The following is an 18,301-nucleotide window of genomic DNA, read 5'->3' as shown; positions in this document are numbered from 1 at the left end:
GTTGGGCAAAACCATGTGCACTGCAGGAAGGGCAGATATAACATGTGCAGGAAGAGTTAGAGTCGGGTGTGGTGTGTTCAATCTGCAATATAAATTGCAGAGTAAAAATAAAGCAGCCAGTATTTACCCTGCACAGAAACAAAATAACCCACCCAAATCTAACTCTCTCTGCACATGTTATATCTGCCCCCCCCCCCCCCCGCAGTGCACATGGTTTTGCCCAACTGCTAAAAAATTTCCTGCTGCGATCAACTTGGAATTACCCCCAATATACAGTAAGTTCTGTATTAATAAAATCCAATTGCATCCAATAAAAAGGATGTTGGGGTAATGGAAATACTACCAATAAATACTGGTGTGAGAGCTATTTGCTTGCCTACAGCATGTAGATGGTTTGTTACACATGTATAAGATTGTTATTCAGTTTCTCACTGAAGAAATGATGATTTCTTCCCAAGCATCTCATACAATATATTTATGAATCTGTGTCTGTCAGATGAATTAAATTCACAGAATATAGAAAATGTTACTTTCTTGATATATTTCTCGCAACACCTATTACTTGACCTGAGAAGGTGTTTTGCTGTGTTTGCCTGTCAAGCCATTTTAAGCAATAAATTTTACCCCACATAACCTGTCTTCATACATTACATTGCCTTAAACTGTTTTATACAGGTCAGAATGAGCTACTTTATGCAATTTTGTAAACAGTTTTCAATAATCCCTCTAAACACAATGCAGGCAAGATAACGGATATCTCAATATTTTTGCAAAGTAATAAAACAATACCTATGGTGACTACTGAATCTCATACTAAGGTAAAGACCACATACCAAACTACCATGATATATTATCAAACAATCACACTGATAGAGATGGCTGGTATTGAACTCTATAAACTGGAGTAAAACTAATGTATATTTAAGTACAGTTCCAGCCAGGGCCGGCCTGAGCCTAATCTTTGTGGTAAGCGAATATATATTTTGGCACCCCTTAGTGGAATATATAGGGGAGGGGCTTCATGGGGAAAGTGCGTGGCCACAGAATAGTACCAATTCACATTACACCACACAGTAGTGTCTGCTACTCACATTAGACAGCAAAGTATATATTATATATCTGCCTGTACATGCCCATCCCCCCATACATAAACTTATATACACCCCTGCTGTACATTCACAAACCTCCCATATGCAGAAACACAGAATACAATATTTCGGCATTACTCTATACAGTGCAGGGAGGGCGGGCAAGTGAAGCATGTCTCTGCTTCAGATTATAGCAGTGTTTCACAGGACAGGAGGAGGGAGTCATGATTGTAGGGGCAGAGCTTACAACTGCTGCCTGCATAACAGCCTGCGCGGCGGGACCTACCTACAGTGTTCTTATGCTGGTGGCGATCTAGCGCCGGACCCCCATCCCAGAGTTGCCGCCAGCATGTAAAAGTCAGGCGGGAGAGGCGCAGCTAAAGTGGCTTGTGTGGCTGCGGATGGCGGGGTATCTGCGGCAGCACCCTACTCATCTGGCTTTCTACGCAGCCACGTACCCTGCGAATGCGTGGGGCCGGCTCTGTTTCCACCATTATTTTGATCACTTGCTAGTTTACATAAGTACAATGTAGATAACAACAAACCGGAATGAACCTATTCATTTATTCGGCCACCAGAGGTGTGACCCTAGCTGGAATATTTTAGGCAATAGCAAAAGAATATTTACATCATGCATAGAATTATTTATTTAACTCTTCATTTCCACTTTTTTTTTATCTTCATAGTACAGTGGTTTCAAAGGTGTTTTTGCAGTGGACTTGTTTTTATACAGTAATTTCATTGGAGCATTAAAATCTGTCAGTTTATAGTCCTCTGGTAAAATGTTTGAAATCCTTTAAATAAAGTATGGTGAATAGACAATTATAGTTTATACATTACACAGGGAGAGGGGAAACACAACTTGGCTTCATTATTTCATAGTGCAAAGATGTTTGAATTGCTTACTGCAGTGCTACAACGTCAAAGAACTAAGGGGGTCATTCCAAGTTGATCGCTAGCTGCCATTGTTCGCAGCGCAGCGATCAGGCTAAAAATCGGCACATGCGTATGGTGCGCACTGCGCACACGCAAAGTACTTTCACAAAAGCCGATGCAGTTTCACACAAGGTCTAGCGACGCTTTTCAGTCGCACTGCTGATCGGTGAGTGATTGACAGGAATGGGGCGTTTCTAGGAGGTAACTGACCGTTTTCCGGGAGTGTGCTGAAAAACGCAGGCGTGTCAGATACAAACGCAGGCATGCCTGGGGAAACGGGGGAGTGGCTGGACGAACGCAGGGCGTGTTTGTGACGTCAAAACAGGAACTAAATAGACTGAAATGATCGCAAGGTAGGAGTAGGTCTGCAGGTACTCTGAAGCTGCTTGAAAATATTTTGCCGCCGTTCTGCGATCCTTTCGTTTGCACTTCTGCTAAGCTAAGATACACTCCCAGAGGGCGGCGGCTTAGCGTTTGCACTGCTGCTAAAAGCAGCTAGCGATCAATCAACTCGGAATGAGGGCCGAAGGGGGTAATTCAGAGTTGATCGCAGCAGCAAATTTGTTATCAGTTGGGCAAAACCATGTGCACTGCAGGCGGGGCAGGTATAACATGTGCAGAGAGAGTTAGATTTGGGTGGGGTGTGTTCAAACTGAAATCTAAATTGCAGTAAAAAAATAAAGCAGCCAGTATTTACCCTGCACAGAAACAATATAACCCACCCAAATCTAACTCTGTCTGCAAATGTTATATCTGCCACACATGCAGTGCACATGGTTTTGCCCAACTGATAACAAATTTGCTGCTGCGATCAACTCAGAATTACCCCCTAATTCCACAAGAAATGAGAGTTTTGCTAAGTACCAATACAAAGGTAATAGTTAACAACTAAGGACCCATATAAAAACAAGCCAGACATTAATGCGGACCAAATCATCCTTCATGTACCTTGTCTCAAAAGTAATATCAGTTCTGGGTCCCTTTTTGTTCATGGTGGAATCAGACAGTCCATTTCCAACACTGTCCCTGGAAACCACTTAGAGCTGAACTTTGAAGCCAGAATACATGATGCGATCTGTAAAGTCTCCAGAGAAATTCAGTTCCTCATTGAAGTACAGCTGGGAAGTGTAAAAAAAAAAAGTATATAAGAATAGCAAAGAATTTCTGCATAATTCCAGTCTTTTGCTGGGTGATAAAGTAGCTAATCAACAATCACCAATAAAAATTAGAGATGCGCGGGTTCGGATATACTCAGTTCTTAATGCCAAAATTAACGCAAGTTCAAATTTATCTGGATTTTTCTTATTGGCCATCCAAAACGCGTGACATCCGAGAGCCAATAAGATGCCATTTTGAGATCCGGGTAAAACCGGGTAAATCTGAGCCCGAACATCTCTAATAAAAATGCACCCTCTCTGAATTATTTTAATAATCCAATTTTGCAAAATGAAATGTTATGTTTGAAGTGTTCTACAAAACGAAGCATGCCAATGTTGATCATTAGTAATAAGCATTCGTCACCCCTCATATTGGCCATTGCAGAAGTCTGCTCCTCTGCATACGTGCATTCTGGTTCTACACACCTAGGCATTTTGGTTAATATCAAGATCCACTAGCAGAAATGGAGGCATGTGACATCAGTAACTAGGATTGTGCACTAGAGCTCAGTTGCTTATGGTGCTCTATAAATGAGAACCAGAGTACATTTAGGCATCCTTTAAATATTTAGAATTAGGGTTCACAAAGAAAACATGGTAATAAGCATGAATCCGAAAAATTGTGCCTTTGCTCCCCAGAAACTATAATTGGCTGTTCACACATGTGAAACTAAATGGAAAGAATAGAGGAGACAATTGGTCTTTACTTTCTGTCAAAAGCTTCGTGTGTAATCCCATGCAACTTGTTACTGAGATAGTTAATCAATAGTCTTTGTGGCTTCTGCAGCTGTTTGACACTGATACACTTAAATGATGTGTTCTTGCCTAAAAGCCTTAGCAAATAGCTATTATACTATTGCAGTAAAACAAGATAAGACCGTAAATAAGGAAGGCTTTGCATTTCACTAGCAATAGGTTTTAATGCAAGTAGTAGATGTAAAAACACAGTTGCAGAGTGTGCGGAGGTTAGCATTGCAGACACACAATTCTAGGGTCATGGGTTCAATTCCAAATAGGGACAGCTCTGTTTTGCATATGTTTTTTTTCATAGTTTGTGGATGGGTTTCCAACAGGAGCTTTGGTGTCCTCCACAATTTAAAAACATTCTAACAAAAATGAACTCATAGGTTGTGTCTGGGGCAGGGAATGTGAAAGTACAGTAAGCTACATTGGAGCAGGGACTGTTGTGAATAATTACATTTTCTCTATACAGCTCTGGCTAATAGGATTGGTACTAATAGAATAACTGATAGTAAACAAATAGTTTTGTTAAAGCAAGAAATCTAAAAGAAAATCATGGCTGAAATAAATCTTCTGACAAATCAATTAATCTGTAGCACGGGCCTGCGGCAACTCCTGCCTGCCTGGGGTAGGGTCCCTGCAGTTGCCTGGAGAGGAGGAAAGAAGAGCTGAGTCCCTGTCAGCCAGGTCCCGGCACCTGTGCAATGGAACTGGTAGGTGTTGAGATTAGCGCATGTGCACAATTGGCAGCCCAACGGCGCATGCACAAAACAGAGGCTTTTATGGTCTGCATTGGCTGCAGCCTAAAGAAACCAGATGGGGCTGTATGAAAGGCAGGGAGTGGCTTCACACTGGAAGCCCTCTCTCTGCTTTTTGCAGCACAGTCTGGCAGTCCCAGATGAAAAAAACACCTCCCAATGGGACTGCCTGTAGTGTCCGTGACTGATAGATGTGACTTCCAATGTGAAGTCACTACCAGTCACAGTAGTGAAGCCACTGCATCTGTCTCACTGACACGGAGCTGAGGTGGCAGACTTTACTGTGCGGGGGACGGGGGGGAGGGGGACTGCAGTCCTGCAGCCCATTGGTAATGTCCGCCACTGGCACCAACACATTTCAGGAAGCTAATAATTGGAAATAAGCATCACACAGCCATTAATGTAACCATTAACAGAATTTGGTACTTGGCATCTATGCAATGTATAACTAGTTTTATTCATGATATTATTAATCACAAAAACCAGGGGGTAAATGTAATCGGGTGCGAGTTACCGGGAGTACAGGACTTCAGGTGAGAATGCCCATATTTTTAAAACGGCAATCATTTACAAGTCAAAACCAAACCAACTGCTTGCAAAGTTATATAACATGGCAATGCTGAAGAGGAAACAGCCACATAAGTAGATGATGGTGATGTTATTCAGGAGGTATGCCTACCCTCTCTGTGCTGTGCAACTCGTCAGATGGTACTAAGACACCTATGCAGGCTCAATGTCTTCTATTATACCTAAGGTGGCAGGTTGCTGTAATGCCAGATTGTAGAGTACACAGCAGCAGACCACAATATCAGAGACCTTAGCTGAACTGTAAAGTAGCACACTACCAAACCTATTAAGACACTGTCCAAGACACCTGAACCTAGATTTTAAAAGTAAAACTATTAATTCATCTGTAGGTCTCATTATATTTTATATTGTATTTTTGGCAGCAATGTCACTAAGTATCTAATGAGTGACACCCATAGTCTGAATTATTTGAGAGTGAAAAAAATGAATACAGATAAACAACACAATAGAGGTTGACAACAAAAGTATGCTAAACATGCTCAGAAGTCATCCCTCAAACAGTAAATAATCATTACATTTCTAATGTAGGCATGACTGATTATGTAGGCATCACAACATGAGTCAGAATAGCCCATTACAACACTTACAGTATTATGCACATTTTAGCATTACAAACCACTTGGATATTGATAGATGTGCATGATGCCTGTTCAGAAATGCCTCCATACTATGCCTAGGTGAATTTAGGCCAATACAGTATGTCTTTAATCTATAGCTCCCAGGACATCAGTTATGTCTGCAAGACTACAGAATGCTACCCCTTAGCTCATGCCATTGTGACTCCTGGCTGGGTAAGCAGATTAAGAGGCATGACACGTCTTTTATGGCAAGACGAATCTGACAGATGCCATGAGGATATGTTCTGGGTAATACCCACAACTGTGGAGCTGACTGACAATCAGGAGCCAGTGGGGAAAAAAATGCAGGGCACACAACAGCTTGTGCATCCTGACACTTCATTACAACATGCAGTGTCTGGCTCTGTACTTTGTTTGATGAGGTCATGCAGATGTATTAAGTTGTTATTGGTTTAGCCAAACATCTGTATGTATGACTTCACCATCAGGTAGAGCATTCAGGTTTACCCTGCAGTACCTCTAAACAACTGAGGCCTGCTTATCTGTTACACAATCTGTTCCTGCTGCTACTGGTGCTCCTCTCCTGCCTCCTGGCTCCTTCTTGCCAGCTGGAAATAATGCAGACATGCAGTATGCACTGTGCATATGGTTTCCATAAGGTGCCATTTTATCTCCCAGCGCCGGCTCCGCCCCCCGCCGCTATGGCAACCGGCCTGGCAAGCCTCCTGTCAGGGTCCAATGCCAGATCCCACCCACAAAGGACCCGTTTTGTCACTTTAAAAAAACAGGAGAACTCTCGCAAAATCTCTCACTTTTTGATTCTCACCCCCTATTACATTCCCCCCACAGTGTCCTTTAGATTAAACACAGGGGGGGAAAAACACAAAGAAACCAGAAGGCAGTTTCATAAATTTAATTTTTGTTAATTGTACATTTTCTATTGTTGTCCTTGCTGACTTGATCAGAGTATGTACTGATATATTTTTATTATTCTGGGACCAAAGCTTTTCTTGATGACAATTAAAAAAACAAAAGTTTAAGTTCTCAGTAACCATTACTTAACATTACCTTGTTTATAATAATTTCACAAGAAACTTCCAATAAGTATTACAGGGCTTATTCTATAGCACACCACACTAACCCACTCCCATCTCAATTTAAAATTTCAATTTTCAAGCACCTCCCAAAGCTTTCACTCATTGTGTCGCACTGCCTGGTGGTTCTACAGAGATTGGGGAGGACTGATAGAAAGTGGGTGAGGTCGCAGGAGCTGGTGAATCAAAACAAATGACGATTTTCAGATAGATTTTAAAAAAATACAGTGATTTTTGAATTTTGGGCGAGAATGCAGGCTAATTGTGGCAGACATACATCAAGGGGTTTCACACAATCTTACCTACCAGTTCTTTCAATGCTTCACTGAAGATAAATCAGTATCTGAAAACATTTCATCTGTTCTAATGAAACCCTGGAGCACTTTAACACCACTTATATTACACACTCAAGACATTGTTCTTTATGTGAAGAAAGAGGTTTACAGTTCTCTGAGAAATCATTTACTGGTATTCTGAAGACTTTTCAAAAATATTGAGAGTCTGAGGGCCTGTCTGATATAGAAAGGCAAACACGTTTCATACCTGTCTGACTTTACAATTAAACCATCACAAAGATGCACTGCCTTGGTGACTGTTGCGAACGGTAATCAAACAGATGATAAATAGTATTTTTTTTACTTGCTGAAAGTTCACTTTCTATTTTTATGGTTTCAGCTGTTGTTATATACAGTGTTCTGGGGAATCATCAAAAAGTTATGTGAAGATATTTGCAATTACAGTACATTTACAGGAAGAATGACAGCACCACCTAATGGCCATATTGAAAATATGTTAAGAAGCAAATGGCTTGAGTTATCTAAAAATGTTAAAGCCCTACAAAAGATGAATTTCATATTTTTGCACCTGACATTGAGAAAATATAAAGCGTTATGTTGCTTAATTACCCAAAATTGTTTTTCTAAACATCAATTTGGAAGTTTCCTCTTTTTTTTTTTTCTAACGTGTTTAATTTCTGTAGCAATACACTGATAGCCGATTTACAGACTGCTCACTTAATTATAGTGACATCCAGCAGCCCTCACTTTTTAATTGAGTGTTTTGAGGAAAGTGCTGTAATTTGGCTGCTTCTTCTCGTTCAATTATTTGTTTGGGAAATATGTACGAGAGCAGTATATGTGTAATTTGAAGTGAACTTCAGCTGCAAACGATTATATAGCTATTTTAAAAATCAAGAAATTATATTCAGTTTCATGCTTATAGTCAACTATTTTTTTTTACTTATCTCATCAAGGCATGCCGGAATATTATGCTTAGAGCTGGTTATTAATTGTTTTCTAAATTGAGGATTATTAAATGTGTATTATATGCAAGGATTATTCACTAACTTTAAGTGTACTGTAAATGAAGCTTGTATAAAGGCATTTTAGCACCATTACAGAGCACTGGATGTTATGGGATAGAATACATTAGCAAAACACAAAAACATTTTGTAATCATATTCTCTCGAGTACATTGTGGCTCAAGAGTAGCTTTCCACATTATTTTTAAAAAGTTGTAATATTTGAGATATTGGTAAATTAATAATGCATTTGGTGCATATTATAACAACGTAGCTGTATAATCAATTATTGCTTATTTATTTGTTTTATTTATTATTTTAAATTGATAGGATATATTGGTAGTTTAACACGTAAAGCGGTCAATTAATTGCAGACTGAACTGGCGATGCCCGCAATCTAGTGCACGCATATGCCACACTTACAGTAGCCCCAGGATCGTATATTTAAATACAGTCCACCATGGAGCTTCGTACAAAACCACGCATTTCTGGGGCAAAATGGGGGTGATTTGGTGTGCGCAGCGGTCGGGATACAGGCAGTCAGAATACCAACGCCGGAATCCCAACACTATTCGGAATGCTGATACCGGCATCCCGAATAGGTTCGCCTTTCTAGCGCCAGAATCCCGACAGCCGGGATGCCGAATGAGTAGACAACACTGCATTGGAAAGATAAGCCACGGTAAGCAACGGTGGGGGTAAGCTTAAACTGCAGAAAGGGGGGGGGGGGGGTTAGGGTTACTCTGATGTTGACCTGAGGATCTGAGGGCCCCACGACCATGGAGGAAGGATTCCCACGTGAACCCAATAGTCAAAGATACCTTTATATGAGGACCATCACACGTTTCTACGCGAGTATGGTACGACTCCCATCCTGGGCATTTAAGTTCCCCATATAAAAGACCCACCCCGATAAAGAATGAAAAGAGACAGACTACACGATCGGTTCCTTTTTCTGTTTTTATTTTCTTGAGGGACACTAGATCAGAGTGAAAGAAAGAACTTTGTTGAAGGACTCTTTCTATGAGGGAATCTTTTATCCATTTACCATCTAACAAGACTAACAGAACTGTGCCATAGGGTAATTTCCATCTACGTTTCAGTGGGACTTAGTGAGTGCAGAAGTGATTACCTACTGTTTGGATTTTGGTTTTATGGTTATTAAGGAAGAGCGACCTCTTTAGGTCATCACTTTCCAGCCACTTAGGGCGCAGTAAGTTATCTAAACTTCTGATTGTCACATGATTAAGATGGTACCCGAGATGCCTTGTGCATGCCACCATTGCGGAATTACTTCTATCAACTTGCGAATCAAATATGGTACAGGGCATTCAATGCACTACAGCATTTTTAAATAATAGACCTATAATATCAAATCATTTTCCTATTATAAAAAGGCCGAAGTAAGTATATTGGACATCTGAATCAAGCTTTCTATGTTTTATCACAAGCACTTTACATGTGATGTGAAAGTGCAAAAAAAAACTGGATCCCTCTTACGATTCTGCAAAGTCTCCCCTTGTAAATATTTATTTTTCTGCATTTGCAGTATAACCACAAGCTCAGATTTTAATGAAAGCGTATAATTTGGTACTCTACTTGAAAAGAAAAAAACAGGTAATGATATGAGAAATTAAAAAAAATGGGAGTTTTTAGAAATCCGCATTTATTTTCTCCATAAAAATATATGTATTCCAATATACTAACAAATGAAAACCCTCTGTATGTCCTGAAAATACAGATTAAGCCATGCTCACCTTACTGCGATGCAGCATGGCTTGCTCTATGGCATGCCATGCTGCGACTATTCGCAGAAGACGATAGCTTCATTAATTCCTTGTCATAACCTGGCACACCATGCAACATACCGTGATGCAGCATGTCATGTCGCAGTAAGATGAGCACGGCTACATCTGTACTTCATATAATGTGAATGGATAGACTAAGAAATAAAACAGTAATTATATGTTTATTGTGTCTTGAATTATTTTATACATTATCTCATTTTTATCTGTTCCTCAAACAAAATCTTTTTTTCATCCATTAAGACATGTAATTATTAAAAAACATATATATATATATATATATATAGTGTTACTACTACTACTACTAATAATAATAATAATGAATGTATATCTATATATATATATATATATATATATATATAGCAAAATAGTTAGGCACTCAATGTGTCTGTATATATTGCAACTTGCTCCGGTGCCCGTCCTCTTTAAAGCATACAGATAAGTCCAAATAGGGATGGCACTCGTGAAGACTAACGTCCCCTTAGAAATAAACACGCTGACAGCGTGTTTATTTCTAAGGGGACGTTAGTCTTCACGAGTGCCATCCCTATTTGGACTTAACTATATATATATATATATATATATATATATCCCAAACTTGCCCCGTCACTCCTCCTAAATAGTTGGCTGTGGTGCCCTTCCTTGTGGACCAGCAGGCCCACCAATATGCAAGCAAAGAAATTAGGTGGCACTCACAGACTTGTAGCTTAACGTGAAAACTCCGTGAAGAGATTTATTGTGAAAAACCAGTGTGGTTTTTCACAATAAATCTCTTCACGGAGTTTTCACGTTAAGCTACAAGTCTGTGAGTGCCACCTAATTTCTTTGCTTGTATATATATATATATATATATATATTCCTGTATTCATCCACTACAAATTGATTTTTTTAACCACACCCAGAACAGAGAAACAGGAGCAAATTCTAAATACGTTACTCCGGGCCTGCTACATGCCAGGTTAAGAAAATATATCCAATCTAGAAAACATACCAAATGAAAAGCCATATGACCACACCTACAAACTCCTTCACCGCACCATGGCAACAAATAGCTAAGTGATCCTTTGATGCTAGTATTACTAGCTGAAAGATTACCTTGTTTTTAGCATACATTTCCATACTAGCAAAATGTTTATGTGAATTTCCTAAACTACAATAAAATTATGATCTAGTTATAGCCATTGAAGTTTGAAGATAAAAATGTGTGCCCTACATAAAATAAAAGTACTGTAAATTGTATTAAATACAATGTCACTGAAAAGTGCTGTAAAGTAACAACATTCATTTTCATTGACTATAACTCATTATTAATGTCACACGCTTTAAAAAAATATTTTGCTTTTGACAAATATTCAAGGCCCTTTGCATGTAGTGTTTTTCTTTTCTTTTTCTTTTTTTGACAATTTTTTTTTTCATTCAGTGCAACAAGTTAGCCTGAATGTCATGTTCTAACAAATGCATGATACAGTAGCTGTAAGCTTCTTGGCACATATTGTTACGTTAACGTCCTATGTAGAATGCAACTGTATAATGTTCGACAGTTAATGCCCCTTTTGTCATGTGAGAACAGCTGAACGCCTTTAATTAGTTGCTTCTGCTGTGTGTTGCTAATCCAACTTTCATGAGGTTCAATTATGGCAGCAAATGAAACACACTTCCCAAATAACCTCTTTCCAAATAAGTCTCACACGGGAATTCTGCAAAGTAGTTAGGCCTGAGGGGAAATAGGTTGACAGCCTGTTGTCAAAGTCACATTGGCGCCAGGGTTGGCTGCTGGCTGCAGTGAAATAGAAAATTCCGTAGTGGGATTTCAGAAAGATCTGGCATATGAAATATATGAATTTTTAAAAACAAACCAAAGTACAATGTGTTTAGGCCTAAATATCAATTTTAACACATTATTAGGGCAATTCACAATACTACATTTTAAACACAATCATTTTTTTTTGTTTGCTCTTGAGTGTTGTTAAATTCAGGCTTTAAAGTGTTATTAATCAATGTGACAGGTTTAATATTATGCTTTATATATTGTTGTCCATTAATTTCATGGGTAATTATCTCTCAGACGAAAAACGGAACAGTGGGATGATGCTTCATAATTTTATAAATATTTTGTGGTATGTAATTTATTCATTAAATTGAGATGTTGCATATTTTTAAAGTGACAACATTTAGCACTGTGCTAAAAATACATTGTATATGAAACATATAAAAATGTTAAATATTGCAATGTAATTTGTGATGAACTTAGTTCAAATAAACTAGAAAGAAGACATTTGATTGAAAGACAGAAACTAAAGAATATATGCCCTAACACCAACACATAGAATATGGAGCTGTATTAAGATATACAATATTATTAATTTATAGCTAACCTGGTATTACTATTACAAACTAGCATTAAGAAAATTAAACAAAATAAAGGTTTAAACTGTGAACACACGCTAATTTATTATTATTACCAGTTATTTATATAGCGCGCACATATTCCGCAGCACTTTACAGAGAATATTTGCTCATTCACATCAGTCCCTGCCCCTGTTGAGCTTACAATCTATATTCCCTATCTTATGTACACACATTCACACTAGGGTTAATTTTGTTGGGAGCCAATTAACCTACCAGTATATTTTTGGATTGTGGGAGGAAACCGGAGTACCCGGAGGAAACCCACGCAAGTACGGAGAGAATATACAAACTCTGCACAGTTAGGGCCATGGTGGGAATTGTACCCATGACCTCAGTGCTGTGTGGCAGTAATGCTAACCATTACACCCTCCGTACTGCACTAATAAAATCATTAATTCTTCTAAATAGTTACATAAAATGTACAATAGCCCTCCACACAGGTGCATTTTCTATCTATTTCTCATATGCCGCTGATGTATAATTTGATGTGTTAATCTATTACACACTGCCAAAAATATGCATGTAAATAAATACACAGCACACAACTATAGAAAAAAGTTTAACTAGCATATCAGTTATGACGCCAAGGATATGGTAACACTGAGAGCCAAATGATCATCCACTAGTCCATGTAAGAAATACACAGCTCTCCAGAGAATGCTAATACAATACGTATAATCCACATTGGAAGCCTTATTGTGTTGTCAACATCCGAAATGCTTGTACTGCATGCAGAAGTCGATTTATTGTAAAGCAGGCCGACTGCAGTTCCACACCAAGTGGTGCCCTTAAGCAGGGCCGAAATTAGGTGTGTGCGGAGGGGGCACCGCACATAATGCTGCAGGGTAGGGGGCGCTGTTGGCAGCACTTGTCAATTATGTTTTAATTTCTTTCACTTGCATCTCCTGACCGCCCTGTCTCCTACCCTGACCCCTTCTGTCGCTATGCAACATCCATGAAGTCAACTTGAGATTTCTTTGTTATTCAGTTACACTGTCCTTTATTACATTTCAAGATGCTGACATAACCAGGTTTCAAACTCATTGCCTGTGGCATTGCAGTCAGACAATCTATTCATTGAGCTATCTGCCCTTGCATAGAAAGGTAGATAATTCTAAGCTAGAGAATTCTACCTATTTGAAGCTTACCTTGTACTTTGTGGAAAAATGATCAGCATTGTGGCTGAGCAGATCTATGTAGTGCTGCACACTACATAGATCTGCTCAATTACAATGCTGATTTTTTTTTTTATATAAAGTACAAGTAGCTTCATATAGTGTTCCTAGTTTTATGCAGGATCAAATAGATCAATGAGTAGGACTATTGATTAGAATTGAACAGGTTATAGGTTTGAATCCTTGGCATGGCAGTACATTGAAATGTGTTGTTTAACAAAGGGTGTTGCAACTGAATAACAACAAGCTCTCACGCAGGGCCGGCCCAAGCTTAATTTTTTTTGGTAAGCGAATTTAGAATTTAGCGCCCCTTGATGGGATAAAATTTTAAAAGAGGTGTGGTCTCACATGGAAGGGGCGTGGCAACACAATAGTACCCCCAGGGGTCCAGGGAGATTGTCAGTGACAGGGAGAAAGTGCGTGACTGGGTGGCAGAGGTGATGAAGATAGTGGGTGACTGAGGAGGCTGGGGTCACAGGGAGATAGTGGGTGCCATGTGCCCACAGTGCTAGATATGCCCCCACAGTGCCACATATGCCCCCACAGTGCCAGATACAGATATGCCCCCACAGTGCCATATGCTCACAGTGCCAGATATGCCCCCACAGTGCCACATATGTCCCCAAAGTGCCAGATACAGATATGCCCCCACATTTCCATGTGCCCACAGTGCCACACATGACCCCACAGTGCCAGATACAGATATGCCCTCACAGTGCCACATATGACCCCACAGTGCCACGTAGACATATGCCCCCATAGTGCTGCTCACCGTTTTGCTGCCTGTTTTCTTTGTGGAGAGCGCAGCGCGCGCTTCTCCTGCCTGCCGCTCTGTTCCTCAGTCTAGTCTCCGGCGGTGACTGCCGCGTGTATATCTCAAATCAGGCACCGGTCCGCGAGCTCTGATTGGATAACGAACCGGCACCTGATTTGAGTTATACACTCCGCCATCACTGCCGGAGACCAGACTGAGGACCAGCCGCAGGACGGCAGGCAGGAGAGGCGCGTGGTCCAGGCTGCCGGCGGCGCCTTCTTCACTGTGGCGCCTTACCCGTGCGCGTATGTTAAGTGTATGACCGGGATATAAATTTGTGTCCAAATCCATGGACTTGCAGTGGTCTATAAATGTGTAACATATATTATACAGCATATATGTTTGTACAGTGGTCGAAGTGGGCTGGTATGTGGCGTTATGGCATAGCGGCACTTCTCCTCAGACCCAGAAGTATTTTTTATTTAATTAGCAGTGTGCAGACTCGAGTCTGAAACTGTAGAGCCAGCACAGAGCAGCAGGAGGTGGGAGGAATGACCAGCCTGGCAGCAGCAGCGGCGGCGGGGAGGACCTGCGGCACTGTCCGTGTATGATGCGTGTCACTAGCTGCATGTGAAGTGGGCTGTGTGCAGCAATAACACGGCTGCTGCAGGTGGGCTGCACGGAGCAGCACAAGCATCTCCTGTGACACAGACATGGCCCCAGATAATTTGGACTTTCAGAAAGCAGAGACATACCTATAATTAACAGAATGGCAGGCAATGGCATATAGCTGCTTTCTCTTCCCCTGCTGCCTCCCTCTGTTCCTCCCTTCTCTCCATTTATCCTGTCTCCTCCTGTCCACCCCATGTTCTTCTCCCCTTCGCCCTGTCTCCCTGTTGCTGCTATTTACCCCATGTTCTTTCCACCTTTGCTCATTTCTTCAATGTTCTTACCCCTTTCCTCTCATCCCCCATGTTCTTTGCCCCTTTCTCTCATCTCACCATGTTGTTTCCTGCTCAGCCTTATGCTAACAACTCTGCTCACATTAGTGGGATTAGCTGGGGCTATACATGCTTCTTACACATCAGGGGTGCAGGGAGTTGCTGGTTCCAGACTTCCTTCCTCAGGCGTGGTGGTGGTAGACTTAATCCTAAAGGAAGAGTTTGGGGTGCATGGGTCAGAAGTTGTGGGCTCTCTTCTGCACATGCGCAAACCTTTCATGGTAAAAACCATTAATGGCATGACATTACATCGTAATATCATTGATGGCTCCTGACATTTTTTCCATCAATGGAGGGCACACCAATGGCCATACATACCCAGAGGTGTTTCATGAAGTGCCAATTGGTGGGAACGTGGGAGTGTGGTTGAGGTATTTTGGAGGTGTCAATTCACATGACCTCTAACATGTGGGAGGAGCCAATTAGCATGACTTCTGGCAAATAAGTGGGGGGAGGGTTGCAGGAGGTGGCAGATTGCATAACTGAGGAGGCTTGAGGGAGGTGCTGATTCACAGGCCGGTACTGAGCCTAACCGCTCCCAGCCTAAGAACCAACTCTGTTAATATGAGTCCTCGTCTTCAGTGCTCCTCTCTTCTGCAGGAACTTTATACTGTAAGACCACCCAGTTTCCTGCATTCTGCCATGCAAGCTCCAACCCAAAGCTCTAGTCAGGGAACACAAACTTCACCAGCTTTGAAATTATTTCCCTAAATGATCCAAGCATGGATAGGACTGAAAGTGAAAACGTTTAAGGGGCAAATCTGGACAGCAGAAATATGTTAGACCAACGGTTTGACATATAAGACAATCAATTTGGGGACACCAGAGGAATTTAATAAAAGTGTTGCATGTACTGTAGATTGCAAACTGCCACACATGAGATGCGGTTTTCACATCCAGATCACAGAATTTATTATACTACAGTTTGGAGAGTGAAAACTCAAATAACATGTAATCACTTACATTCTTCTCAGTCATACCCTGTACCCAATAATATCCATGCCATGATTTCTGGAGATTTCTTTGGAAATATGGTGCAGTTGCATATTTATAGTAAAAAGCACTAAGTATGGTGGCAGAAATAATGCACATGCACAGGAGATAAGAAAGACTGGCAAAGTTTCTGTTATCTTCTGCGCATGTGCCATATTTTCAGGGGGAAGGGACCAAGGGAAATCTGCACACAGGCACCCCTTATGTCTTAAATTGCCAATGGTATTAGTCCAATGCCGAATAGCACCGGCCTTCCACTGTTACTACTGGCTGCTAGGTAGTAAGCTACAGTAATACTGTCACACATTTAAAGCTATTGTGACACTACAAATGTTAGCATATGGCCTGATAATGAGTTGCACACTTCTGTGGCTGATTTTCCCTATGGTTGCGACATTGTACTCACTTGCTAGTAAGATAACTGATCACAAATCTGTGCATATGAACAAACATCTCCGCTCTCTGTTGCCAGGTGCCAAAACATCCATCTTCAGCCATGTACACACTAACGACACTCCCACCAGAAATGGCCACCCCATGTGTCTTCATATACTGTATGCTTCCCAGCAATGCCTACTTCACACTGATCTCCGTTCGCACACAATGCAGCACGCGCCTACTTGTGATATCTGACACATTGTGCCACATATGCACACACTGCCTTTTACAACACTAATTTAGCAATTTTAACATTCATGACATATAAGATCACTGAAACAGCATGCAATTTCCTCAATGTTCCCATCCACATCTAATTCATTGTTTATTTGAATGGCACTACACAAGCTGTAGTTCCTGATATACAAGCCAGCAGTAAGCATAATAACAGGTACATAACAGCTTCATGTATACAACGGATGAGAACAAGAAATACAAATCACATTGGCATAATGGAAACTTGTCACCATTAGATATGTCAACAGACATTGTACAATTACCAGAAATATAGGTGAATGGTTGCAAATACAGAAACAGAACAAATTGCATTGAACGTGACAAGGTTCAAACTAAGTAGATAGAAGACAAACATGAGACATAAGGATAGTACCTGTGAGAGCTTATAATCTAAAGGAGGGGCGAAGAGAAACAGTATAATCAAGTGGGACAGATTGTTTTAAGATATGGACCAGATGATGGGGTAGTGTGGAGAGACATGTAAAGCAAAATAAACAATGCCACAGGACAGGGCAGTGAAGGACCCATCTGGGGAATGAAGTGGTATAAGGGCTGTGATCACCTCCCAGAGGTGTGTAGCCAGCCACCACATAGGCTTGGGTGACCATTAAAGAGCACATTCTGTATATGTATTCTGTATGTGGTGTATATATTCTATATACACCACATTATTGCACTGTACATGTACATTGAACTCCAGTACTGACTATCCTGTATTTAAAACAATGAGATTTGCTATAAGAATGGACGGACTGGGACCGCTTTTCAGCTCTGGCATTTGTGTGGCACGTGAAAGGGGCGTGTCGTGAGTTTGGGGCGTGGACTCGCGGCATGCCCCCATATTTCTTAAACACAGACACTTTGGGTGGGCTGGGGGGCAGCAAAACAGAGATCCAGAAACTGTGCTGTGCGTGACTTTCCCGGCTCTTTATGTGCCGGACTGGCCGAACATACCATTGGCCCTCCTGACATATGCCAGAACTGCCAGATGGCCAGTACAGCCCTGGCATTAAGTTAAGGTGAAGTGCATGCCATTGTAAATATTATATATATATATATATATATATATATACACACACATATATATATATACACACATACATATACACATACATACATATACACACATATAAATATATATATATATATATATATATATATATATATATAAGCCGTTACCATTGGAATGACCAATTGTAGGTTAGCAATTAATACAGTGATACAATGCCATTCCAATCACTGGCAGAAA

At 40.6% G+C, this 18,301-nt stretch overlaps 1 long non-coding RNA gene across 1 annotated transcript in view; it reads right to left on the bottom strand.

Moving 5' to 3' along the window:
* Window positions 1-18,301, bottom strand: part of LOC134935352 (uncharacterized) — a 340,366-nt gene that overhangs the window by 95,610 nt on the left and 226,455 nt on the right. The window contains exon 3 of the long non-coding RNA XR_010180082.1: window positions 2,973-3,142. This is a non-coding gene — a long non-coding RNA (uncharacterized LOC134935352). The remainder of the gene's footprint in view (window positions 1-2,972; window positions 3,143-18,301) is intronic.

Source organism: Pseudophryne corroboree, chromosome 6 (assembly GCF_028390025.1).
Source record: "Pseudophryne corroboree isolate aPseCor3 chromosome 6, aPseCor3.hap2, whole genome shotgun sequence".
NCBI lineage: Eukaryota > Metazoa > Chordata > Amphibia > Anura > Myobatrachidae > Pseudophryne > Pseudophryne corroboree.
This window is presented reverse-complemented; position numbering and strand designations above follow the sequence as displayed.